Source organism: Protomyctophum parallelum (assembly GCF_964188405.1).
Source record: "Protomyctophum parallelum genome assembly, chromosome: 20".
Classification (NCBI taxonomy): domain Eukaryota; kingdom Metazoa; phylum Chordata; class Actinopteri; order Myctophiformes; family Myctophidae; genus Protomyctophum; species Protomyctophum parallelum.
Window position 1 is genome coordinate 20,024,874 of NC_139718.1, and position 26,459 is coordinate 20,051,332.

The window sequence follows — 26,459 nt, forward strand, 5'->3', positions numbered from 1 at the left end:
AATCTTCCCTCTGCAGACTGGAGCAACACGAGGTCATCATGTTTACCCAAGTCTGTGCTCTCAGAGGATGAATTATCCAAGCCTTAATGTGTTGACGACATGCTGAGGTCATGATGTCAGTCCAGCAGGCGTAGGGGTCAACAGCTGCAGGCAGTGATAATGTTTGAATCAATATATTACACACCTTATTTGGACAATATTAATGGTCTGTTTCTTATACTGATAAGACACCACACACATGGATGGACATACACACATGCATTAGCCTAAATCCTAATAACTGATTGTCATGCTACGTTGCTAGCTTGAAGATCTGTTATTTTTCAAGAGCGACACTGTAATGCGACAAAGTATACATTTATTGTAAAGCCCTGAAATGTGATGGTGTGTCTTCAGTGGACTATTATTCTATTAGCCTTGTAGCAGAGTCCCAGGAAATGTTTCTCCTCTCCTCATCTCTGTCGGTCCTCTTTTCTCAAGGGTACTGTAGATCGGCAGACTGGAGAGCTTGGACTAAAGTAAAGTGTATTTTTTTTGTCAAGGTAGGATCAGAGATCAGCACAACACTGTCTCTAAAGAATGGTGTGCATATCAAACATTCCTCGCAAATCATGACAATCATTATTGGAGTACACTGACGTAAATGTTGTCAACTCTTTCAAGCATGAACAGGAAGGTACCGTAGGCAATATTCTGCAGCAGTGCTCTCTCTCTCTCTCTCTCTCTCTCTCTCTCTCTCTCTCTCTCTCTCTCTCTCTCTGTGTGCGCGTGCGTTACTTGTAGGAATACTATAGTAAGTATGTATTACTATGAATTGTATTAAGGGGCTAGAGTTGAATACACTACTATCTAACTAGCTTCATACATAATATATGTCACTGTACATTGAAGGATCTTGATGTCATTGGGGTTTAGGAGAGCCCCCTCGGCCCCTCCCCCTCCAGACCTTGCTGGCTCCATGCAGTCAAGGCAGGTCTAGCCAGGCACATTAACGATCAATGTTGAGCTGCAATTTAAATGCTGGGAATCTGATAATGGCTGCCATTGTCTGTTCAGCAATGGGAGTTACCTGGATCTCATACAGTAGACCTGCTCAGAGAGAGAGAGAGAGAGAGAGAGAGACCTCCATCAACATGGCCTTCATTTGGCATTAGAAGGGTCTAATATGCATTGAGTCCCCGGGACCGCCTTTTTCACAGTCCTGGGGTCTTGGACTTCATTTGGCCACTATCTATTTGATGTCAGTTATCTATGAATTATCTACAGTATGATATATATATATACACCACATTTTGTTTCAGACAAATCCAGCCCCCTGTTGACTTCCATTATAAAGATTTAAGTTAAATATCAAGAACATATTATGCATTATGTACACACAATATAAAAGAAAAAATAACTTTTGTTGGGGTAATTCCTTGACCGCAGCATGTACAAGAATGTATTTATTTATATTCATTAATTTTGGTACTGAAGAGTCCAGCCAGTGGTTTGCTTGATTACCCCCCCCCCCCCCCCCCATCCAACACGCCTCCTACAGACTCATGCCCTATATGAAAAAATATATGGTTAAAATGGTACAGTATGAAGATTAGAGCTACTGAGGGAAACTATGATACAGTAGGTGTACTGTATATGATAATGACACTAATGAGCCATCTAATATCCTCTGACAGCCCTTTCTTTTTTTCCTCTTTCTTCCTCTCACTATCATCACGAGTCACTGGTTCCTTTTCTTTCCGTCTAACTCTTTATCTGGCTTTCTGTCTCACCACTCACACTCTGGTGTGAAGCTGGCACATATGAAATAACATTATTTGGAATTGGATTACATAGGCTTGTTTGTTTTCTCTCTCAAAGTAGAACCAAAGAAATGAGCACACTCATTTAAATAGAATTTCCCGGGTGCACGGCTGAAGAACACTCACAACATCAAAAGAATACATAGCCAGCCAGCACTCCATCCAAAGTCCTTCTGATGATTTTTAATTAAGGCACAGGCATACACAGACAGGTGTCCGTGTCAAGACTTCCTGTGCTCACTGTGAGGAAGGCTTGATGCCGAAACATGTCTGTGTATGCCCGGTCCTTGTTTTGTCTCTCCCACACCATCTTGAGCTTAAATGTTACATTATCCAGTTAGCTGATTGACCAGGCTGCCTCAACCCTCCTCTACTCTAATTAACTAATTGCCTCATAGGGGATATTACAGTATCATAGGCTGAATGTGCGGCATCGGCCCAATTTCTGAAGAACTGTGCACAGCATTTGTAATATAAGAATTTGTTCTAATAGAACACTGAATGGGTTAGTGTTAGAATTTGTGAAAGGACAGAATCATTATATCGGACTATATTATCTTTACGATTTCACAGATCATTTCTAGCTCCCATTCCTTCGCGTTGTGACATAATGTTCTCTTTTTGTTGTGCATTTCCCCTACTCTTTCTTATCTCCCTGCAGTGTAAATCTGATTGAATCTTGTGAATTCAGGTTAGAAAGTGACTATTACCAGCAAATGGATTCAGGTTATGTTTAATGTCAGACTTGAGCAGTCAACGCAGCACATTATTTCAGAAACCAAGACCAACAGTCTTGTCCAAGGAGATGATATTACATAGCAGTTGAGTCCCTGGAAATAAGCCAGCCTTGCAGTGGTGCTCTGCCAAAAGAAGTACAGAACTGACTACTGAGTCACATTTATAGCGACAAATCCTATTGACCTAATCATTGCTCGAGAAGGAAAAAAAAATATATATCAAGATATAGGAAACGTGTTCACACAGCTGAAACTGTGTGTGTGTGTGTGTGTGTGTGTGTGTGGGGGGGGGGGGGGGTGGTCTGTCACCTTCACAAGCCATTATTTTGGAACGATTAGTAGTGATCAGGTTAAGTATAGGCAGTAACCTGGACATTTAAGTCTTTAAAATATATTTTAAACTCTCACGGGTAATATAACCAGTGAAGGATAGCAAGGATTGGTGTTATGTTGTTATAAGCCTAAATTAAAAGCATGTTGTATAATATACAGTAGTTCTTTAATGGCATTTCTTAGATTTATTTTCTATACATTTTTTGAAATATCTTTTATAAAGAATAATTCTTTAAATATTTTAAAAAAGAATACGAAAAAAAGGGAGATTTACTCGCGGCCCTTTAAAAATGCGTCCGTGGCCGGAAGAATGGATCCCGACCCACTCTTTGAGGAACACTGATCTACAGTCTTTGGGTGTCTTTGTGCCTATAGTGCCAAACAACTGACAAGGGCATTGCAATAGTCAAGTCTAGAAGAGATAAAAACCATGGCTTACCTTTTCTAAGTCCATAGAGGAAAGGAATGACCTGATGTTTAGTAGCTGATGACCTGTCTCAGTTGCGCAGGAAGGACATGTGAAGGATTGTGAAAAAAGTGCATTCCAGGTTTCTCTGAGGTGGGTTTTTGAGCGGTGCCTCCACTCCATTGCGGAGCTATGTCCGTCCGTACTGTATGTCCGTATGTATGTCCAAGCATGGAAAGCTGCAACACCCAAAGTGGCCAGTAGAGTACAGCACAGAGTAAAGTGGCACAGAATACACTACAGTACGAGCCCTGGGCCGTTCCTGGGGCTCTGGATGTTCCGGGGACCCCCACACGGCCCCCCCGGGGACCCCCACATGGTAACTCTGTAATTTCTCGACCGTTTCGGACGCGCGGCGGCTTGCCGGGCCCGGCCCGGCACCCTGGGCACGTTCATGGGGGTGTGGATGTACACTGACTACAATACAGTAACTATTACAATAAATGTATAGTTTCACCGCTCAGTTCACACAGGTGTGATTTGTTTTATTATGTTGAGGGGGGGGGGGGGGGTCAGGTCTTTTTCTGTCCTTATTGATAGTACACACTGTACTACACAGTGAAGAGAGACAGGTCAGTCGGGCTCTGGAATCGAACCCGGGACTCGCTGTCGGTATAAGAGTCTATGTGGTGTGCACCTTAACCCTTTGAACTCGGCTATCGGTGATTGTACCCCTTTGGAATTCAGTGTAAAGTGCTGCCAAATCTCCACTATTTTGTTAGGAAATTCTTCACATTTCCCTGGGGAAAATTAAACTGGCTGGCTTTGGCTTATAGGCCTTTTCAGATACATAGAATGTAGATTTAGAATAAAATGGTTTATTAGTTATTATTCTCCCCCCCCCCCCCCCCCCCCCCCGTTTTTGCAGCTTTCACGATCTGGTGTTTTTAATGAATCATGAATCATGATATACAAATACTACTGACTGGCTACTATTTACTAAGTGTGGTACCAATCACAGAATTTATTTTTAAATATTCTGGGATGTACTGTAAGACTTGTTTCTTTACACTAAAGTGTGACAGTTAAATATTTTAGAGAAGCAAGGGAGACAGTTGATCTTGTTTACATTTTCCCTCTGCCTCTCTGCATGTTCTCTTTCCTTAATTCTTCATTCAACCATGGCAGAGGAGAAGGTTTCAGCTTTTTATATAGGACTGGAGAGCTGTTAAAGCTCTCAAAAATACTGACAAGCTCCTCTACAGTGAGGCCATGTTGTTCAATGGTATTAAAAAAGTGTTAAAGGGACACTTTACAACACTTTCCTGGGGGTCTTTATGTGTGTAATATGTGGTTTTAGATCTTTTAGATTTTAGCAATGAGCCCAGTGTCTCTGATGTCATGGACACTGGGCTCACTTCTTTCCTGGACTACAATTCCCATAATGCTTTGGTGCACTGCTCCTCCTTGTGGATAGGGGGAGGGCTGTCTTACTGAGACAACATGTAGTCCAGGAAGTAAGTGAGCCCAGTGTCAGACACTGGGCTCACCGCTAAAATCTAAAATATCTAAAACCACATATTACACACAAAGACCCCCAGGAAAGTGTAAATCTTCTAAACGTCATTAACATATATTTTATTGCATAAAGGGTGAAGTGTCCCTTTAAGGCATGTGTTAAGGCATAAGCTTGACGGAAGCCCGGAACAGACTACATTTAGGGGCAGAACTGTGGTGGGTTTATGGTCAGCAAAGAGGAGTGGAATTTCTACTTTAAAATAAAACTAACTAGAAAAAGTGCCCTTCTGGGCACAGGTCTCCACCAGGATAGGAATGTAGGACATGGCATACAAAGTTATCCACAGATCCGTGCAGTTAGAGGTAAAAACACTTTTCGGCCAGTTATAGCGCCACCTTGAGGCTGAGTTGAAATTGTTCATGTGGCATTTCGTCCTCGGCCTAGTGCAGGGGTCGGCAACCCAAGATGTTGAATGAGCCATTTTCAACCAAAAAAATTAATTCAAAATCTACCTGGAGCCGCAAAAGATTTTTAAGCCTTAAAATGCTTATATAATGAAGACAACAGGGCTGCAAGTGGATATTAGCCTATCTATCAAAATAAAAAGTGCGCTATGGTTTAAGCCCGTTCGGAAATAGCGCACTGAGTGCACTGTGCAATGCAAACTAATAGGCGAGTGCGCTCCCGCGGTGCGCATTTCCGAACGCAGTCAACGCACCCTCCATTATTATGCCATGTTTTTTGCATTGTGTTCTTACCCGTTTAATGTGATTTCTGTGTGTGGACATCGCTGGAGAGCTTCTCAACATTGGGCACGTAAAATGTCACTTTAATCTTCACACACGATTGCAAGCTCTCATCGGTGAGGCGTGTGCGGTATTTGGATTTAATGTAGTTCATGTTTGAGAATATCTGCTCACAAAAGTACGTTGATCCAAAGATGGATAATACTCCAGATGCGAGTTTCTTCATGTTCACATAATTGTCTGGAAGAGCATTCCATGTTTTCCGTCTGTGAATGGCTTGCCACGTTTTATTTATTGTTTGATAGTTTGTCACTGCAGATTTAGCCATGGTGCGTCATGCAACTGCAGCCTGTTTTACGCAATCGCTACATTTACATTGTAAACGTGTACATAAACATTCAGATTCCAAATATAAAGTACTCGCCACATGTGCCACAGGTGTTAGAATGTTGCTGGTACAGCGATTAGCATTGCTGCATCCCGCGTTGTTTAATAAAAAGCTTTTTTATCCGAGCTGTTATTTTGCCATTGGCTTTCAACTACGCGCCCCCACCCGGTGTGCAACTGTTTCCCAACCCCGTTTGAGAAAAGGGGCGCTCGGATAAAAATGCTTTTTATTAAACAACGCGGGATGCAGCAATGCTAATCGCTGTACCAGCAAATTTCTAACTCCCGTGGCACATGTGTCGAGGACTTTATATTTTAAATCGGAATGTTTATGGACTGCGATTGCGTAAAACAGGCTGCTGTTGCGTCATGACTGACAGTCATGTTTCAGGGCTATAGCCTACTGCAGATTAAGCATACAGACAATCCATCATAATATTTATTCTACACATTTTTACAAAATTGGGAAACTTAAGAATGTTTCTGTCACGTTTGGCCTCCTACAGAAACCATAAATGAAAAATAAAAATGTGAAAAAATAAACATTATACATTTTCATAGATTTTTTTGTAATGCTACAGGGAGCCACTAGGGGAGTGCTCAAGAGCCGCAAGCGGCTCTTGAGCCGCCGGTTGCCGACCCCTGGCCTAGTGGGAATGTGGGTGCACAATTTCACGGAAATCACGCGATGTGTTCATGATTTGCAGCATTTTGTTTGAAACTGAGCACTCCTGTAAACTTTGGAAGCCAATCTTAACCAATCAGGATGTGTGAGAAATCTGAAAGACCCGTTTCGTTGAATGGCTCTAGAGAGACTGTGTACCAATTTGCGCGATGTTTGGACAAAATCTGTAGGTGTACTGTGCAAAAACTTGTTTTGCACAAAGCGGCCTCCTGGTGGCGCTATAACAGGCCGTTCTGGAAAGTTTGGGGCAGAGGTTCATCGTTGGCATCCAGGGAGTGTGTGTGCAAAATTTGGCATCGACCGGGTTAACGGTGGCCGAGATTAGCTGCTCACGGACACACACACACACACACGGACGGACACACACACACACACGGACGGACGGACGGACGGACGGACGGACGGACGGACGGAGTGGAGACAATAATACTGGTGGAGACAATAATACTCTGAAAGGTGGAGAAACAGTGAAGCGATACTGGAGAACAATTCAAATGATTTCTATTACTGCAAGGCCACCTCTTCAGCCTGGCTTCTTTGGCTGGTGGAAACATTTATATTCTGTAGGGATTACTCGGTGACAGGAGCCCATTCATCTGTATTAATCCAGGGCTGTGATGATACAAAAGTAAATATTGTTGGTCATGATCAAATCCTGGCAGATGACTCATTGGCAAGAGATCTTAAATTTAGTAAATCGAAATGAGCTGATTCAACAGTAGGGACTGAAATAGTGGTTTTAACTGTGATGGACTGAGTTTGTGTTCTAGCACACTGCCTTTCAGTGATCCTGACGAATGAATGGAATGAATTACTGGGAGAAATGAAACCAGCACCAGTGGGACCTGCACTCTCTGTGGAATTAATGAATTACTGGGAGAAATAAAAGCAGCACCAGTGGGACGGTCTGGTCTCTGGGACCTGCACTGTCTGTCTGGGACAGAGCTATGAAATATAGAGCCAGGACACTGGGCAGGGTCTTACTGGGGAAACCATCAATTAATGCTAAAAACGGTAAAGTATGTGCTTTTGGTACTGTAGGTTATGTCACTTTCAACTTGCTAACAATTCCAAATGTAAATGGAGGCTGTTCTTGCATGTTTTTTTATGTTTTTTTATTTTAGAGCTCTGAATTCTATTTTAAAACATCAAACCCCATTCTCGACGGTGGTGGTCAGGTGCTTTGTGCCACCAGGTATGTATCTTGTTCCTTAGTGTATCTATGTGTGGGGGAGTGTGTTGTCGTCGTTGTGTGCCCCCCCCCCCCCACCAGGGCAGAGAGACAGGCATAACGCCTCTTCCATTAATGTCAATTGGAGTTTTTAAAGGCTAATGTAGATGATGGCCTTTTACTGGGTATACTGTAGGCACTGGGCAAGGGGCCATTTGTGCTTAACTAGCTGGCTGAGGAGGGCAGGAGTGATTGAGGGAGCAATGATGAGAGAGAAAAGCAAGCAGACTGAGCCAACGGAGTACAGAGAACAGTAGTGGGGAGTGAGGGGGAAAAAAACACTGAACAGGGCTGACAATATAGATCTCTCCCCAGTCAGTCAAGTAAGGACACACACACACACACACACACACACACACACACACACACACACACACACCAGGCCTTCATTACTAAACAAAGACTTGGGAGTCCAAGTGACAGAAAAAGGCAGCACACAGACACAGACAGCTCTGAACATTTGTTGCTGTGTGTACTGTGGCTTGAGAGCCGTGTGCCACTAGCTTGTCTGTGCTGTGAAATCCTCAGTATTATAACTCAGAGTTAAATGAACTATGGATTTGTATCTCGTCCCGTCATCACTTCTTAGTTTCTGTTATGGGTTTTCTGATCTCAGAGAGTCTTGATGTTGTGCCTTTCCAGCAGTGATTAAATATTTACCAGCAGGGAAAGTTGGCTATGTATAGGCAGGGAGGTGGCTTGTGAGTTTTTTGACCTCTGGACCATTGTAGACAGATGGGAGTCGCTACTATTCAGGAAATGGGGAAAGTCAAGACGGCTTTGCCACACCGTGTAACCGTAAGCCTCTCTGTGTAAGCATACACAGTAGGCATAGCAACTGAGTGATCATGTGGTTTCACAAGATTGAGCTTCTGCTTGATTTATGTGATACTGTTCAAATGCACATACAGGTGTGTAATGTATGCCCGCACACACACACACACACACACACACACACACACACACACACACACACACACACTCACGTGCGTGCGCCACATTCCACAGAGCTGCAAAGCAAGCCACCATGCACCATCAGATACAAGTAAACTCCTCCAGTCCCATGACCCATGCAACCTCTCATCTCTCAGTACATAATCTTAATCCCTGCCTGCCAGTCTAGCCTTGACATTTCATGTTGACATGAATGCCATCTGGTTTTCATATTGTGTGTGTGTGTGTGTGTGTGTGTGTGTGTGTGTGTGTGCGTGCAGCAGTCATCATCAAATTGCGGTCGTAGCATCATGACACGTGAGCACCATAAACCCTGTGACTCTAATAAAAGATGTGGTGTTAAGAGGACCATTGACATGATTATGTATGAGTTTCATGGGTCAGTAATCCCCACCCTTAATCGCTTTGCCACCCAGTCATGTTCTACATGTTTGTGTGAATGTGTGTGTGTGTGTGTGTGTTAATTTACGGCTTTGTTTGTATTGTTGGTTAGAGATCACAACTCGCAACCCGTATTGCCGCCTGGTGGATTGTATGTACTGTAGTTGCTAAGTTACCGTCAATGCACACTGAGTGAGTGGGGGAGGGGGGGGGGGGGCAGAAGAAAAGGATGTTGGGTCATAATGGAGATGAAAAGCAGAGGATGATAAATCTACCAGTGTCTTGACATCAGTTCATTGAACATAATATAGTGTTATCTACTGCATTCATCAAAGGAGAAGATGGTCCAGGCAGGGTTTTGCTAGGCCTTTTTTGTAATACACGTGAGATGTTTGCGGTTACATGCGTGTGTGCGTGCCACCCTTTAACCTACTGTGGCACTTCTTTACTCCATTTTATCCAGTTTCCTAAAGCATGATTTATACTCCGTCATGCAGGAGTGTCGCTTGCTAAAAAGAACAATAAGGTATCAATAGATTTACAAGCGTTACAATACACAGCATTGTGTGGTGTGGTGTAAGATTGTACATCTGTTCTTTTTGGTACACAACACTGTCGGAGTATAAAGCAACTACGTAGGATGAGCATGTTTCAGGCTTTCCCCTAATCTCAGCTTGTTCTGTTACTGTTATGTTTAGCGTTTCATGATACCAAATTCAATTGCCTGCTAATTTGTCTGGGAGGGATATATATATATATATATATATATATATATATATATATATATATATATATATATACTTTTTTTATATATGTTGGTTTTAGTTAGAGCTATTTAATACAGAAAATATATACCATTATATATAAAAAAAAAAATATACCATTAAATAAATATGGTTTTAATGAATATGTATTGTAATGGTTGTGTTACTTTATTTAATATCCTAATAATAATTATTATACGATTACCACTGGGAGGAAACCCCGGGGCAGCCCAAGGCGCAGTTAGAGGAAACATCGACTCACTGGCCTTGGAACATCCCGGGATCCCCCAGGAGGAAGTCACTAATGTTGCTCTGGAAAACTCTGGTGGAGCTGTTGCCCCCGCGACCCGGCTACGGATAAGCAGTTGAAGATGGATGGATGGATGGATACGATACCAGTAATTTATATTTAACGGCCAATTAACATTCTAGTATTTCGGAGTGTCCGAAAATAGATCTACAAGCGTCACAATGTGTGACGTCTTCTTGTGAGCTTCTCATCTATTTTCAGTGGGCAAACACCATTATACGACAAAGTATACATCATGGTATAGCCACTTTATCTGCATACACTGTGCAAGAGAATTAGCACAGTTGAATGTCCCTAGTCCCTAAGGAGTGTCAGTCTGGCGAGTTCAGTCAGTCCTCTCTTTACAGCTCCTGAGGGGACAAAAAAGGGCAATGGAGAAAAGCAGAATCATTCTCCTTGGCCTTCTGTCGTTCATGTCTGCTTCTCTCTTTGCTTCATACTTGGCATTGCCATTCACATTTTCTTTCATTTACCTGGCTTCCTTTTTGCTGACTAATGCAACAGCACCCTGTGTTTAACCCATTAAGACTTGAGGCCGATTCTACAAATGTGACTCTTTTTGATATAGAGACAGTCATGGCGGCTAACTGTTCAGGAGAGGTGAAAAACAGTTTTTTATTTTATCCAAAATGAGTTGATAGCACAGGCAGACTCTTCACATACTAGAGCATGTCTGAATAAATGTCAGAGCTGAAATCGACATGTACCTGTATATGTAATAAATGCTTAAACATGTAGCTAGGTGTAATGTTGGAGGCCACAGAAGTGAACCTTTCAAGCTTGTTTTCTCAACTTGGTGTTTACTGCAAGACATTACTCTATAAGCCCCATATCTCCAAAACTGGTGTGTCAAACTGAACAACCTAACCAATATGTCAATTTGAAGCTATTATTCCCTGCTTTCATATGACATGAAACATTGAAAATTGAAAGAAAATCAATGACTTAGCCATCGGTTAGAAACAGTCACAAATGTCTTCCTATCAGTGTGATAGTCATATCAGTGGTACTCAAATGTTTTCATGTCGTGAGAGTGAGAGCGAGAGTGATGCGGTGAACGATAGGATATTCTAACTTTACTGTACAGTACTGTATATGTCCATTATTTCTCCTGAACCGAGGCGGTTTGATACTGTTGTTTTGTTTTTGTTCTGGACCGCTCTTCTTCTTCCGTTCCTGTGACGTGCGATAGTGTATGACACACATTCTTGAAGCTCAAAAGTGGCAAATATTTTCCTAGCTGGCTTGATCCGTGTCTTGCAACAGAGTGTGAAATGCAGCCAGAGTAAAGAGTAATGCCAGCATCTGTTTGGCAGCAGCTTCCCCAGTGAGCCGAGGCCTGTATTAACAAGGTTTGGCCACGCCTTGAAGCTCTGCGGAGCGAAGCACTTAACATTCCACTGCAGGGTTAGAGAGAGGACCTGGCTTTCGGACAGTGAGGCAGTGGGAGGCTATCAGAGAGGGACTGCACTGAGAGGTTGGAGGTAATGGAGTGTCAACTCAAAGCTTTGAGATAAACTTAGGGGGGTGTGTGTGTGTGGGGCTGTTCCGGAACCCAGCATCACCAACCACAAGACCACAACATTAATTGTGAAATGGAAACTTTAACATGCTGTGTCTGTGTTAATTTCTTGACCTTTGAATATTTGTGCACTGGGAAAATCTGCTTTGTGTGCGTGTATGCACATAAAACAGACTTTGACTTAATCAAATCGGTTGTGTTCTAATAAGCAAAATTGCTGAGGGTAGTTATTATAGCACAGTCTGGTGACATTGGCACTGCTCATTGCACATGTGGCACCATCATGCACGCATGCATACCACACACACACTGCCAGGCAGTAAGGACAGTGACACGTGCTTCTGACTGTGTGTTTTTAAACTAGGCTTCTACTGACAGTATAGTGTGATGTGGTCCCAATTCACACTCAATGATAGCCAGCTTCTGATGTATAACAGAGAACCAGACGGGTTTAAATCGGTTCATATTTTCCTGCCTGTTCCTGAGTCGAATCTGTTTGATTGCTGTTGTTTTATTATTCTTTCTTTTTCCTGCTTTCCTTCCTTTGACGTGCAAGAGTGTACAGACTTAACTGTTCTTACCTGGTTCAGACGGGTAACTCACATTTGACATGATTGTGTGTGTGTGTGTGTGTGTGTGTGTGTGTGTGTGTGTGTGTGTGTGTGCGCGTGTGTGCGTGTGTGCGTGTGTGCGTGCGTGTGTGCGTGCGTGCGTGCGTGCGTGCGTGTGTGTGTGTGTGCGTGCGTGCGTGCATGCGTGCGCATGTCTTTTTCTCAGGCTGCTTGCATGTTTTCACCGGAGCTGCACACAATGTACTGGCCCCAGTACATCATTACAGGTTGTGAGACCAATGACAAAAGGGAGCTCTCTATTGATTGCACCTCCAACACGCTCTCATGGCATTGATTCCCTTTCCCTATTCACACGTACGTAATCGTGTGTGATGCCACTGTAGCTAAAAGAAATGGCTAATATCATGGCCAGGAGGTCTATGAATCGACAGTTGCTCCTAAAAGACACTGAACTATGGGATGACACAAACCTTTTCATACTGCGGCCCCCACTTTGAAAACCTGTTGCATAAATCTGTAGTTCTCAAACTTTTTTGTGCCAAGGACCCCCAAATTGATATACTTGGCCGTGCTGGGTTATTTTCTTTTAATAATTATTACAAATGTAAAATAGCAGATGTGAGCTTGTAGATCTGCTATTTTTTAATATCCAACAACGAATAGATAAAGTGGTTAAATTATTGTGATGCTATATTAACTAACTTTTGCCATGGACCCCCTGGAAGAGATTCTCTTTGCAGATTATTATGAAAAGCTGTCGGTCGTTCCGTCACGCCACCTATGGTCGTCAGTCCGTCACGCCACCATATATGTCCGGCAGTCCGTCATGCCTCATGACACGCTCCATATATGGCCCTCTCCATATATGAAGATCACGACACTGACCTCATCAAACCCTGTTAGCCATACATGAAGAAGACTGGATCATCACCTAGATCTGTATATATATGGAGCCGGCCAGCAACTCTACATCTGACCTCAAACCCTTAGATCTCCAGGAGCTGACCTGAGGAGTTTGACATTCCAGGTGTTGATCCCCCCCGTCCTTCCTCTTCGATGTCTCCCTTTTAACTGATACCTGACCATTCAAACTCTAGACGGGCCCGCCCCAAAGCCACCCTTAGATCTCCAAATATGGAGCTGGCCTGTTCTGACATTCCATATGTTGATCTGACCTCATCAAACCCTGTACACTCAAGACACACTCCATATATGGCCAGTACAGAATTCATTCCATAATTGATCTGACCCCCCCCATGCCAAAGTGCCAGCACTCGCCCAGGCAGTCTGCCTGCACCCAGGTGGTTGCGTGCACGCGGCCTCTGCTTCTCGCCCTCAGAAGTCAGAACGTCTTACTCCTCATCAGGTTTCTTGCTCGGCGGCCGGGGCGGCGCCATGCGTAGAGCCAATCAGTTTCACCAATCTTCTCCATTTGGGTGGGTCCAGTGCTAGGCGCTCGGCTTCAGTCAGCGACAAGCCCAGTTGGTGTAAGTCCCCGGTGACTGCATCAATCCATCGGGTGCGGCGAGCACCGCAGGGGCGTTTCCAGCCAGCAGACTTTGGGTCAAAGTGGAGGATAGTGTGAGTTGGGTGTTCAGGGGGGAGTCTTTTGGCATGGCCATACCAGCGCATCCGTCGCTGTGCTGCCAGTTGGGACGCGGGGGGCTGCATTCCCGCAGCATGGTGTTGGAGACCCTGTCTTGCCATTTTATCCCCTCTTACGTCTTACTTAATAATTACAGTACTTAGTATATACCAGTGGTATATACTAAGTACTGTAATTATTAAGCTCTTAAGGAAATGATTTAGGTGCATGCAGTGCACGTGTGTGTACTGTGCACGGCCTCATGTGCAGTATGTACATTACACATACTCCCATTTATTTACGTTAGCGACTCATTCAGCTCTCTCCACTTGTTGTCCTTGCCTATTAACTGGACCAGCTGGCCTCTTTGAGCACAAATCATGTAAATAAATGCAACACTATGGTAATTGGCAGCGCTGTCGACGCATTATACAGTAGGAGTAGGTACTGTGTGAGTGAATATTAATGCTCTTGGAGGAGGCTCCCTGGAGAGTATCGGCAGTGTTTTGAAAAAAGGATGGCGCCCTGCAAATGTCAAACGATGGCCAGTTGTATTGGCTAACTGCAGGCTTCTTCATGTAGCACTGCTGGGATATCAATTTCATCATTATAGTGATTGATAGTTGTGGTTAACCCTTTTTTATCAAAACAATCTTCAGGAAAATAACTATATATTCATATATGACGCATTGTGACCTTGTATATCTGCTATTTCTGTAAATCTACCTATTAACCCATTCTGACCGGGCACCCATTTTGGTGTTAGCATCATGTTATGCTTTAGCTATTTAAAAATAGCAGATCTACAAGCTCATATCGCGCCACCGAGTGTCGCGATACGAGCTTGTAGGTCTGCTATTTTTGAAAAATCTACAAGAACGACTGACATTTTTAGAATCTGATCTCAGGTCAGAATGGGTTCATCAGACCAGTGTGTGTCCGGCGGAAACCTCGTATGAATCTGATCTCAGGTCAGAATGGGTTAATCAATAAAACTCTGTCTGCCTGTCTAAACATATTTTCCTCCTGTGGGTCCAGCAATTGATCTGAAGTTGTACATGCCCATTACATCTTTTCCATTTGCAGACACTGACGGACGATATTTTGCACTTTTCCTAATTCCAAGCTGTTTATTGTCTCCACCAGGCCGAAGGCATGTGGGGAGAGTATGTTTTGCACTCCGTCCGTCCGCGTGTCCGTGTGTGTGTGTGTGTGTGTGTCCGTGAACAGCTAATCTCGGCCACCGTTAACCCGGTCGATGCCATATTTTGCACACATACTCCCTGGATGCCAACCATGAACCTCTGCCCCAAACTTTCCACAACGGCCTGTTATAGCGCCACCAGGAGCCCACTTTGTGCAAAACAAGTTTTTCGATGCCATATTTTGCACACACACTCCCTGGATGCCAACCATGAACCTCTGCCCCAAACTTTCCAGAACGGCCTGTTATAGCGCCACCAGGAGGCCGCTTTGTGCAAAACAAGTTTTTGCACAGTACACCTACAGATTTTGTCCAAACATCACGCAAATTGGTACACAGTCTCTCTAGAGCCATTCAACCAAACGGGTCTTTCAGATTTATCAGACTCCATCCTGATTGGTTAAGATTGGCTTCCAAAGTTCACAGGAGTGCTCAGTTTCAAACAAAATGCTGCAAATCATGAACACATCGCGTGATTTCCCTGAAATTGTGCACCCACATTCCCACTAGGCCGAGGACGAAATGCCACATGAACAATTTCAACTCAGCCTCAAGGTGGCGCTATAACTGGCCGAAAAGTGTTTTTACCTCTAACTGCACGGATCTGTGGATAACCTGGTGGAGACCTGTGCCCGGAAGGGCACTTTTTCTAGTTAGTGTTTTTTTGGAAACTGTGTGGCTGCAGTTTTCGCCGTTAATCCAAAATACGTGCGCATGCGTGGCCAGCATGCCAGGGGTCCTTCGGCTCTGTGGCGTGTGTATCTCGAGAGGAGGCAACATGGAGGCAAGCTTTTGCCGGAACTTTGTTTACATAATACATACCACCTCTGTAAATGGAGCAATAACGTCACGGAAGGTCATTTAGATGATGTCACATGTCTGTGTAGTGTGTAGTATCTCTGCTTGAGTGAACCAGAGACAGAACGTGAGTGCTTAGCCTAAAATGATCTACTAATCAATGAAATGATTACAGTGGAGGCACACTGAAATGATCTACTGATCAATAAGTGATTACAGTTACAGGCTCCACTGATGAAACGCATATCAGTCCATCAAGCTGACAGTGTTCATTAAGCTTGAATGCACTTGTCGGGATGGAGACGATATTTCATCTGCGTTTCTCTGCCACTCTGAGACTGAGTCAGTAAGCTGCTTTCTAAATAACGATCTTGGACTGAGTATCCTTTTTTAAATGAGGCTTTGCTTAGATGATATCTGTCAACTGCTAGCCACATCTTGAAACTTGACTGAACCACTTTCTCAATTTAGAGGATCTTATTTGACTTAATAGTGAGGGAGGTTAGCAAAATAAATATGGACACAGCTGACAAAAGTGCCAAATATTCCCCACATGCTCTCCATCACCATACGTTTCATTTTGGAAGCTAATTAAGTAGCTTAAAGCTGCTATAAGCAATTATGTCAACATTTTATTTTCGACCAATGACAAAAGCATCTAGGAACATCTTTGAATGCAGATTGTGGCCCCTAGATGTGTCACAGAGACTACGTTTTACTCATTGCTGGCTGTCTGAATAATAATAATAATAAAAAAAAACATACCATTGACAACCTACCGGTGTGTTTGTGTGTATATAAGGCAAAAAAAATGTAATTATTTAACATACACGCCATAACAAAACAGCCATTGTCATCACAAATGTGATGAGGTCACATTTGGGCACATTTGGGAAAGTGGCTATGGCAGAATTTAGCCCAAGGAGTGTTTTTCGTGCAAAACTAATGTTTGGAATGGATTCAGAATCATGACCGTGCGTGCGCGCGTGCGTGCGCATTCGCTCGCGGTTGGATAAATGGAGCCAAGTTTTGAAAGTCACGTATAAATAAAGTGACCTTATTTTGAGAAAAGGGTTGAATAAACCAGGAATATGAAATGCAAATGTGCGTCTGCTTTCGTATATAACCTGAGTGCTTTTTATTTGTAAGAAGTTCAGAACACAATTGAAGGTGCAAACTTTGTATAACTATTTACAAATATTACCTGAATACAAGACAGGAAATGTGGGCCCGTGGGGTCAGTGATTCAGATATGACAGTATTGGATTGGTACAAGGAAGGTTTAATTATATATCAACAGATGTAAGACAATTGTTCTCAAACTATTTTCATATGAAGGACCTCAAAACGGATATATGTTTGTCCGTAATTATTGATTCATCTGTCGATTTGTTTTTCATTTTATTAAACTATGAATTTAGACCATAAAATACTGTAAAATATGTTAAAGTACACAATCATGGTACTGTAAACAGAGATGGGCAGTATTTGAAATACATGTATTTGAAATACGTATTTGAAATACTTTTTTGTATTTTGTAATTTGTATTTCGCTGGGATGGAAGAAATGAGATGTATTTTGTATCTAAATACTTTCAGATTGAGTATTTTCTGTATTTCAAATACATAAAATACTTTTTTTGTTTTAATGTAATTTTATTCTCAAATGGACACATGTTAAACATTTACACTGCCTCAGGTTAAAACTGTAGGGGCAAAACAAGTCAGACAGATATTTCGTGAAGCCACTAAGGAAATCGGGACTTCCTGAAAGTTCATATAATGGCCTGTTGTGGCGCTGTCATTGGGCCCAAAAAAAACCATAGCTCCATAGAGGCCCATGTATTTGGGCCCAACTTCACCTAGACTGTATTACCTTAATAAACATGGTCATGAATACTTTCTGCTTCCAGTCACTAGTTTAAAGCCTCATTTATCATGTCATAATATTCTTTTTGGAAAATGATGGTCCCATTTATATATATTTTTCCCATAAAGTCGCTCTGTCGTTCTAAGGGGCGTGGCTACCGTTACAATCTATGAACGGGAGCCACCCCCCGTTCAGTCAAAATAAAAACCAACGAAGAGTAAGGGGGGGGAAGTCCCGCCTCGTTGTCTGGGTCAGCCAATGGCCAGCTGGACCAAAACGGAGCCAGCCAATGGCCAGCTGGGCCAAAACGGATCTAGACATATGGTGACTTACAGTGCAAGGAATTACAGGCTTCATTTTACGTCCATGTTAGACCCGGGGAACGCTTTGTCCATATTTTTTACAGTCTATGGGCAAAACACACGCACCCATACCATAGACTGTAAAAAATATGGACAAAGCGTTCCCCGGATCTAACATGGACGTAAAATGAAGCCTGTAATTCCTTGCACTGTAAGTCGCCATATTTCTAGATGTTTTGGCCCAGCTGGCCATTGGCTGGCCCAGACAACTAGGCGGGACTTCCCCCCTTACTCTTCGGCGGCAACTTCCTTTTCCCTCTCAATAAAAGCTCTCGTAAGCGAGAGCTTTTATTCAGAGGGGAAGTTGTCGCCGCCTGTTCTTCCTGTTTGTTGTAGGCAAACCATTGCCTACAACATGACGTAAGCATATCATCCGGCTCCAGCCCGGATCATATACCGAAATGAAATGGTGTCCAGGCTACGTTCATAGACTGTAACGGTAGCCACGCCCCTCAGAACATACGCGACTTTATGGTCATTTTTTAAATAAATGGGACCATGATTTTCCAAAAAGAATATTATGACATGAGAAATGAGACTTTGAACTAGTGACTGGAAGCAGAAAGTATTCATGACCATGTTTATTATGGTAATACAGTCTAGGATGAAGTTGGGCCCAAATACATGGACCTCTATGGAGCTATGGGTTTTTTTGGGCCCAATGACAGACAGCGCCACAACAGGCCATTAGATGAACTTTCAGGAAGTCCCGATTTCCTTAGTGGCTTCACGAAATATCTGTCTGAGTGCCCCCCTGACCTAGCCTGGTTAATAAACCAGACTAATATCGCACGGACCGTGGGATATTAGTCTGGGGAGGCTCAGCTTGGATTTCATTTCCAGGGAAACATTTTCTCTTTGACGCAATTGGTCAGAGCTACTGTCAGTCAAAGGTCGCAAGCATTGAAAGTCACTGTACCAAAGCCCGCCCATATTGCATACCGTGTCCCGATTGGCCGCCCACATTCTCTGGTGTAGGAAATGGGCGTACAATTGAGCCTCTCCAGAGTTACCATTCCTTTGTGGGTCCTGTTTTATTTGCTTAAAATATAAAGTGTATCATTCTTAATGATCTTCAATGTATTAGACAGGTCATTCATTTAATATTTGGCAATCAATTATGAATTTACTTATCATTATACACATGTTCATGAAAATGTATTTTCATGTATTTTCAAAATACAAAATACGTATTTGTATCTCAAATACATTTCTCAGACCAGTATTTGTATTTTGTATTTAGATACATTTTTCGACCCAGTATTTGTATTTTGTATCAAAATACATTTTCAATGTATTTTGCCCATCTCTGACTGTAAACACTCACAAGTAATCTGAATCCAAACTGACATCTTGAAATTGCATTGAAGTCAAACACATTTTACTGAAGTTATAATACCACATTTTTGTAGTTTTCTGCAGTGTTATTTTATTGATATAATTCAATTAGATTAATTTCATCAATCAATTATTCAATTTAGACTTTCACTCATAATTTATTAGTTTATACTCCTTTCTGCTCTGCGTCTGCATCTATTTTTTTCCCCCAGACTTAATTTGCGTTCATGCATGCACATTGTTAACTAGACTGCGTCCAAACTATGAACAATTTACGGGCCATGACATTACTCATTTGCACACACATTTGTTAATTATATGTCTCCTTCAGTGATTTTTGGATTTGATGGATGGAAAAAAAGTGCCAGATCTGTGATGCAATATGGAAATTAATGTGGGCGACATAATCCGTGTCAAGTGGTGGCGGATGAAATCTGTGACTAATCTTTAACTATGACACAATGGAAGTGACAAGCAGAGCTCTTGCCTCTGGACTCTGTCATGGACAAGTGGACTTTAAATGACTCCCGCTGCTCTTCTGATGATGACCACAAAAAGAGAACCCTGTTTGGTTTTCAATCTTTGTGCACTCCCCCAGGAGTTTGTTCATGCCTAGTATGTGGCTAGCTCAAACAAGTCCTCATCCCCCAAAATGCACACGCGTGTACATGCATACATGCCCATGTACAAAAGGTGAGAGGATTGAGACAGGTTTCAAACCCAGGCCAGCTGCAGGAAGGACTATAGCATGTGCTATGCTCTCTTCTCTTACCACATCACTAGGTCACCCACAAACATTATTTAATGAGAAAAGGCACTGATGCTTGAAGATGCTCTCTCTCTCTCTCTCTCTCTCTCTCTCTCTCTCTCTGTGTCTCCCTTCCTGTCTGCATACATTATTGTGTGCTCTTCCTCTTCATTCTCCAATCTCTCGATCTCCTCTCCTCACCACTGTTGGTTCCTTGAGCTCTAATTCATCATCATGTCGTGCAGTACAGATAAAACCCGGGCTATTTAACGATTCGTTAGGCACAGCACAGGCGTCCTTGAATGGCCAGTCCCATCCCATTCTGTCCTCGGCTGTTGTGAAGTTTTCGAGAGCCATTGAAAACTTCGCCTCGTGCAGCTTCTGCGAGGCGACAGCTCGCAGCTATTGTGGCAGAGCTTGAATGTGTCTAGCTTTTCACTAAGGACGTTCAACACAGCGGCGGCTGATTAAATGGTGCTCGTGAATGAATGTTTTTTCTTTTCAGAGAAGAGCATTTGTTCTGCTTGTTATGTATAAACACAGGCTCTCTGTGATCCTGCTTTTACAGGCAGGTTAGTCAGTGAACAAGAGTGTGTCATGGAAAATCAACAGGAGCCGGATGGACTTTGCACACACACACTTGCAGATGCACGCACGGCATCATTCAACTGTTATCGAGTGTGAGTCATAGGGCAGTGTTTATGTGCTCTGTTAATTGAGCCACTCTTGAAGGTTTTATCCTAAATTGAAATGGTTTCTTATCCCCTGCAGTGCCTGACAGACCTTGCTTTTTATAATTGGCTCTGCATGCCCCATTAGGGCTGTGTGGTGGTGCTGATGGGAGGGTGCTTCTGTTGTTCAGGATCACGCACAATTTGTTTGTGCGTGTGTGACTGTGTTTGTGTATTAATCTGGGGGCTAGACAGAGGGGTGAATGGTTTTGTAAAGTGCGTTTGTGTCTGATTAAGGGTTCTGTCAAGTGTTCTGTGTGTGCGTCATCACCAGAATCTAATGGTAATGACGGCGCCTGTTTTGGTGACTTGGTGTGTGTCCACTCCGCCCCCACGCACACATGCACGCACGCCGCACACACATGAAAAGGAGGATGGTTTACGGTCCAATTACCCAGCCTGCCTCAGCTCTGATAAAAGGGCTCTAAATCTCTGGGTTCTGTTCTGTACCATAACCTTTGCTGCCCAGCACTCTCTCTCTTTCTTTGTGGCTCTCACACTCGCTATATGGTTTTTTTCCAGACACTTCATGTCAGCTCTCCTTTCCTTTGCATTTTCTCTGCAGCCTATTAGGTCTACTGTTCATAAAAGTTGATCAGCCCATAGAGATGATTTTCTCTCTGTCAAGTGGAAATGTTTTATATTCTTTAAAAAATAAATTAAGATCTGGGCTATTGGGTCATGGTTTATGTCTCTCTGTGAGTTTAACATATTTAACCATTTAAGCTTTGTCTTCTACTTTAAAGTTTAAAAGAAACAACAAAATAGTGAAATCTACAAACCCAAAACGTCTTGATCTTGATGGTGACTTATTGCTAGAAACCCTCAACAGGCACATTAAAAACACAATAAAACCAGACTTATTTCCATTGTCGCACATAAAAACAGTATTACACAGATACACAGTATAAACACAGCAAGAGCATAAAGACAATTTAAAGTCTCCATAAATACTTTAATACATCACAGCATACAACATAGTCAGTGAGCCCATTTGTTCAATGCTGCAATGGCAGAGAGGGCAAAATTCACCAAAACCATTTGCCAAAGCTAGCTTGTTGATGGGCTATTTTTGGCAAAGATATTTGGTATAGGTGGAAAAAGGCGGTCCAAGTACAGTTGTAATTATGGTCTGTTTTTTATTAAAAATAGGTTTCAAAATTGGTTAAGGTCGTATATCCGTCCATGTGGCAGTAATGTGGATACCACATGGTGTGGTGATTGCATGTTTGACATTATATTTCTAGCTACAGTGTGGTGTGTGTAATATGCAATTTGCCTACTTACACCAGTCTTGCTAGGTATACATATATATTGTCCATAGAATAATCAATGGGCAGGAAACAAGCACCCCTTTTCCATAGATTTAGTGTACTTTGCTGCAGGACCCCAATGACAGTTGATGGCGCTGTGGAAATCCACACATCAATGGGCTGAACAGAGAGGATGTGTGGGTGGTGGTGATGGACTGGTAGTTAAATAAAACCAGGTGGCTAATGAACAGCATTCTATTTGGAACAAGTAATCTTACGATTACATTACATGTAATAAATATCAACAGTGAAAATCATACTGTAATACTGTACTTAAATATCCTGGTATGTTGTAACACGTTGATACTGCACCAGGCCAATTAGTGCCAGGTGTGTGATGGCCATAATCCATACACTGTAGTAAGTCCCATATGGGACTGGCTAGGGTAAGACGATACAATGTCTCCATGATATGCCTTTTCAGAGATATCGTGATATAGTGAATGCACATTCTATTGCAGTTCTATACCGTAATTTATACAAATTTATACAGATATAAGCATTTTGGAAGTAGTAATGGTCTCTTACTCCTTTTTCTTTTAGTTTTTGTCACCTTGTAGGTGGTTGTACTTTTAAGTAACTGCCTTCATATTATTACCGTTCGATTAGCTGTTAGCGCGGCAGAAAGAATGCCTCGTCTCTCCTAATCCAGGGCGCTCTCCGTGGTTTTGATCTGATGGATATTCCGGTACTACACGCTTCATTTCTGACTTCAACATGCCCATGTCTTTCCGGCACCCCAGAGCTCCTATTTTGAAGGCATCCCGGCACCGATTGTGTTTAAGGCTTCAGTGTGAGGTGTACGGACACACACACACACACACACACACACACACACACACACACACACACACACACACACACACACACACACACACACACACACACACACACACACACACACACACACACACACACACACACAGTGTGCTAGTGATGGTGTAAGGCTGCTCTGTGAGACGGTGTGTCATTAGTCATTGAGAACAGTAGGTAGTGCACTGTCATGTAGGCAGTCTTAAAGGTCTCTGGTGTTACACTCCCAGCCTACACTGCTAATCTATCATAGTACATGGACCACCTCCTCTGCTTATGTCTGGACAGTCAGGAACATTTGCATTTGCATTCAGACTGGACTGCAGACAGGTGTGTGTGTGTGTGTGTGTGTGTGTGTGTGTGTGTGTGTGTGTGTGTGTGTGTGTGTGTGTGTGTGTGTGTGTGTGTGTGTGTGTGTGTGTGTGTGTGTGTGTGTGTGTGTGTGTGTGTGTGTGTGTGTGTGTGTGTGTGTGTGTGTGTGTGTGTGTGTGTGTGTGTGTGTGTGTGTGTGTGTGTGTGTGTGTGTGTGGAATCGGATAGACAGAAAGACAAACGGATTAACCAATTTGCCTTTATTGATCCCTGTGGGAAATGCATGCATGGATAGAACAGATACAGGTAAGAGTAGACGGACTGAGTTAACATAATGTCACGATTATGATGTTTTACATGATTTTACACCTTTGAAGTTGCACAGGTCGGATATGACACATAACCTAAATATCCCCCAAAATTTCCGACATATTTAATAATTTATTTTTTCTAAAAACATTAATAATGGAAATGGCAGATCTACAAGCCCCAAACGTGCATTTTTCCACCTGGAAACGATTATGACGATTATGGTTATGGTAAATATTCTCAAATAATTCCGATTATGTAATAATTTGGACAGGCCTAATTCTAAAAATAAATATAAGTATGATGTTCAATCTATCAGTAGTAAATGTGAACAACAATGTGGGCAACATACTGTACTGTAATATTGTACGTGTTAAGATTTAGACTGGTCAAGAAATGTGTATCCTGTTCACATCACTGTAAAATACTTTACTGATTTGTTTATTGAGGCGGCTTAATGGGGAGATTATGCCACAGGGGAAACGGAACTCCCTGGTTTGAGTCCCGGCCACGGGCTAGTATGTGTCCCAGAGCAAGGCACTTAACCCAGTCACTTCCCCTGCAGCACCCACTGCTCCTGTTACTTAGGATGGAGTGCCACTGTTCTGACAATGCCAGAAGGTTTAAGACTGAGAAGGCACCGCTGCCATAGTTTCACACTTTTCCCTGTGAAGACCACCTACTCGTCCCCTTTATTGTTCTCATTAATATGGGCCGTGGCATTTATTGTCCTCCCCTCAAACCATTCTCTCTTTCTTAATCTGATTACAGCTGTAGTCGCATTCTTTGTTTGTTTCCTGCTTTATATTTTTAATTTAATTTAATTTCTTGCAGTTTCTCTCTCCGTCTCTGGGCTGTTAGAACTGTGGCACCCCGAAGCAACAGCTGTACGTGAACTTTGACCTCTGTAGCCATGACAGCAGTGTTGTAGGCGGCACAGGGGATAGAAATCGCCTTCACCACATCTTTATTCATAGTCTGTTTGTACCCAGATGTGCTGTTTAGATGTACTGTACAGAGCAGTTCTCTAGAAATGATCACTATGGGTCTGTGTTTCAGCCATTTGTTTTTTGGCGTCAATGTAATACTACATTTCATTTACTGCCTATATGACATACATTATGAATATCGCCATTTCTTTAGTTGTTGTTTTTTCCAGTCCAGTGGACAGGTGACAGGTTTATTGTCTTGCTGCCTTCCTTGGTTAATATTTTGTGCCGGTTTCTCACATGCTCCTCTCAGAGTTGTGCCTGTGTGAGAGAGACGAAAGTGAGAATTTATATCAATGGGAACATGCGTGTGTGTGTGTGCGGAAAGAAGAGAACTGTGGTAGGGAGCAAAGCTCTTGACTTCGACATAAAGTTGCCATTTCAGAATGTTCAGCTCAGTGTGGATACTGGATAGATGTTTCCTGCTTCTTCAAATCAGGATGGGAGATGTGTGTGCAATGTGCATGTGTGTGCACCTTTATACATGAACTGTACCATTTTGTGATCATCATAATAGAAAACACAAACGCAGACAGTCAGAAGGCAGTTGTATGTTTAGGCAATGCCGCGCGCGCGCGCGTGTGTGTGTGTGTGTGTGTGTGTGTGTGTCGTAGCACTACAGCATGCTGTGGCATGCCTTTTGTTAACATGCTATACATTCTGCTGCAGTCAGCTAGCGTAGCCCCCGGATGACCTCATTGTTTACATAAGCATCATCTACTCTTTCATCTCTCTCTCTCTCTCTCTCTCTCTCTCTATCTCTCTATCTCTCTCTCTCTCTCTCTCTCAGAGACAGACTTTATTGGCTTCATGTCAACTGCACTAGTGCTGCTGGCCTATCATCTTACTGCTATTCCTGCTAGTAGCCTACTATTAATACCATGATGATACCATGATGGAGTTTCCTGTAGCATCCGTGCTAATGCCACACTTGATCCATTTCCTGTAGCATTCCTGGAATTACTCATAGAGTAATAATAATAATTAATAATATTAATAATAATAATATCTCAAACTAGCGCTTTTCTGAGTACCCTAGGACGCTTTACATGGGGGGGCTTTACAGAGGTAACAACACATTAAAAACAACTTTAATAGAAAAAGGAAAAATAACACTAAAAGCTAAAGAACATTAAAAGACAGTGAAAAGGGTTAGCTAGGGAAGGCAATTTTGAAGAGGTGGGTTTTGAGGATGGATTTGAAGGTTTGAAGGGTAGGGGCATCTCTGAGTGCCTTAGGGAGGGCATTCCACAGGGTTGGGGCAGCAAAGGTGAAAGCTCTGTCCCCCCACGTACGGCGTTTGGTTTTGGGGACGTCGAGGAGGTTTGCATCACCAGACCTGAGGGAGCGAGAGGGGGCATGGCGTTTGAGGAGGTCACAGAGGTATGGGGGAGCCAGGTTATTTAGTGCTTTGTAGGTGGTCAGGAGTGTTTTGAAGTGGATTCTTTGTTTAACCGGTAGCCAGTGAAGGTCACGGAGGACAGGTGTAATATGGTCTCTGGAACGGGTACTGGTGAGCAGGCGGGCAGCTGAATTCTGGACATATTGCAGTTTATTGAGGACTTTGGAGGTGGTGCCGTAGAGGATACTGTTGCAATAATCAAGGCGGGATGAGATGAAGGCGTGGATGAGCGTTTCGGCTGCGGAAAATGACAGAGAGGGTCGGAGACGGGCAATGTTCTTGAGGTAAAAGAAGGCGGTTTTGGTGACTTGGTTAACATGGGGGAGGAATGAAAGG

The 26,459-nt window shown here is 42.9% G+C and overlaps 1 protein-coding gene across 2 annotated transcripts in view; it reads left to right on the plus strand.

The window, feature by feature from the left end:
- rps6ka1 (ribosomal protein S6 kinase a, polypeptide 1) overlaps positions 1-26,459 on the plus strand; it is a gene marked incomplete at its 5' end in the record, with an annotated part of 76,385 nt that overhangs the window by 18,683 nt on the left and 31,243 nt on the right. The window lies entirely within an intron of this gene.